Source organism: Pseudophryne corroboree, chromosome 4 (genome assembly GCF_028390025.1).
Source record: "Pseudophryne corroboree isolate aPseCor3 chromosome 4, aPseCor3.hap2, whole genome shotgun sequence".
NCBI classification, from domain to species: domain Eukaryota; kingdom Metazoa; phylum Chordata; class Amphibia; order Anura; family Myobatrachidae; genus Pseudophryne; species Pseudophryne corroboree.
The window spans coordinates 485194686-485197059 of record NC_086447.1 but is presented as its reverse complement, the minus strand read 5'-3'; the positions used below and the strand labels follow the sequence as shown (position 1 = coordinate 485197059).

The window sequence follows — 2374 nt, the reverse complement described above, 5'->3', positions numbered from 1 at the left end:
CCCTGGAGAGAAGAAACCTACTAGAATATAAGGTTAAGGAGAAGAAAAAGGATCCTATAGCATTCACCACTACAAGCAATCGCCATGAAGACATCATAAAGAACTCACTCAGGGACCACTGGGGCATTTTATTGATGGATCCAGTCTTGAAAGAGATACTTCCACCACGTCCAGAGAATATCTATAGGAAGTTGAAAAATCTCAAGGACCTATTAGCACCCAGCATGCTATCAAACGTGACGCATAAAAATGACCTCATGCCAAAATGTGTAGGATCATATAAATGCGGACAGTGAAATATCTGCAGATATCTCCACCCAAACCGGAAATGCTTCAGTGATGTTGGCAATAACAAGGAGTACAAAATCAAATAATTCATAAATTGTAATATGTCATCGGTCATATATTTATTGGAGTGCACTTGCGAAAAGAAGTATGTGGGCAAGACCAAGAGACCGTTAAAATTGAGGATTCAAGAACATATCCGAAACATAAAAAACAAAGTGGACAGTCATGCAATTTTGAGACACTTCACCACAGAACACAATTCGAACCCAGATGAACTAACCTACAAAGCCATAGAACTTGGTAAATTGGGGGAAAGAGGCGGAGACTTGGCAAATAACCTGTCACAACGTGAAATGTTTTGGATATTCCACCTAAGAACAATGCACCTGTTGGGCCTCAATGAGAATGATGAGATTGCCCCATTCCTGTGAAGGTGTCGTTCCAATTCCTCTTATCACCTCTTTGTAAATATCACTTTTATAGCTCTCTTTATTGCACATATTTAATAAATAATTTTTTGAGAAAAATATAGTATTGCATCATATGTCATACGTGAAGTAATTACAGCCAAACCACACTGGAAATGCTCAATCTCGACCGATCTTGGAAGCTAAGCAGTGTTGGGCCTGACCAGAACCAGGAAGGGTGACCGCCTGGGAAGGTCAGGTACTGTATTGAAAAAATCTTGTGACTTTTAGCATGTGAAAATATGATAAGCACTACGTAGTATAACTCACTGCACACATACTAGCACCAATATGCCGGTAGATCTTAAAATATGCACATTGACACTTTTAATGCTATGTGATAGTTCCCCTTGTCAGCACTAATTTATATAGCACTGTCACTTTAAATATGGATATACTTTATAGCCTTATTGCCATCTTACGCATCTTTATGTAGCACTGTCACTTTTAATCTGGATATACTTTAAAGCCTTGTAGCCGCTTTACGTATCCCTATATTTAATAACATGCACTAACTGGTTTTAATCTAGCACTGTCACTTTTAAACCGGATACACCTTACAACCGGATACACCTTACAACTGTAGTTTACCTTACAATTGGATACTTACTGAAAATTACATACCCTAAACAGGAAGTGATGTCATAATTAGTTTCCTGACTGTGGGGGGTATAAATAAGAGCCCTGTCCCAGTTTGTCACTACCCCTTGAAGAAGTCTGAAGGACGTAATGCGTTGGCATTTCCCCCTATGACCTCCTGCAAACGAAGATAAGACTCTCCTATGCTCTATTATATATACACATATATATGTATATATATTTTATATCTTGATTTTTATTTAATATTATTTCTGTGTTTTAAAAAGAATCATTTTCTTGCTGTGAAACAAACGGTCTAAAATAAATATCTGTTATTAAATTTTATTCTGATAACCCACTTTCCTTATATTAGGTTTACACTAGGAATTTTTGACACCATTGGTCGCTTGAACCCTCATCCCCAATTCCTCTATATATAGATTTTAAACTGGACACGGGGAGACTATACTCTCTTGATGAAGCGGTCACTTGTACTAGCAGCTTTGTAATCTACAAAATATCCTGTAGTTGTGGTTTAATCTACATAGGGAAAACTAAGAGGCAGTTGAAAATAAGAATTCAAGAACACATGCGTAATATCAAAAACAAAGTAAGAACACACAGTTTACCAAGGCATTATGCTGATAAGCATAAATCTGAAGTCTTAACTACCAATTTCAGCTTCACTGTATTGGAATACATTAAGGAACCTAAAAGAGGGGGTAGTAGGGAGCTGGCTCTTTCCGAACGAGAAAGTTACTGGATATATACTATTAACTCTTTGACTCCCTTTGGTATAAATGAGGGGATAAATATTGCCTCCTTCATCTAATCCATTTTCTGTATAAATATATAAATGGGTAAATAAATATAGGCCTATTGTTAAGCCTATTCTTGTATATGTAACTTTATATTGGTGTAATGTTATGTCATTACAAGTGTGTGAATTGTTTGTAAATATGGAGGTATTGAACCTTTGAGTAGTGATTGGAACTTAATAATAAGGGTATATAACCTTAGATTGTATTTAATTTATAACA

The 2374-nt window shown here is 36.2% G+C and overlaps 1 pseudogene; it reads left to right on the top strand.

Annotated features, from left to right (window-relative positions):
* Positions 1 to 847: 847 nt before the first annotated feature.
* LOC134912238 (5S ribosomal RNA) lies at positions 848 to 966 on the top strand (annotated as a pseudogene).
* The last annotated feature ends 1408 nt before the right edge of the window (positions 967 to 2374 follow it).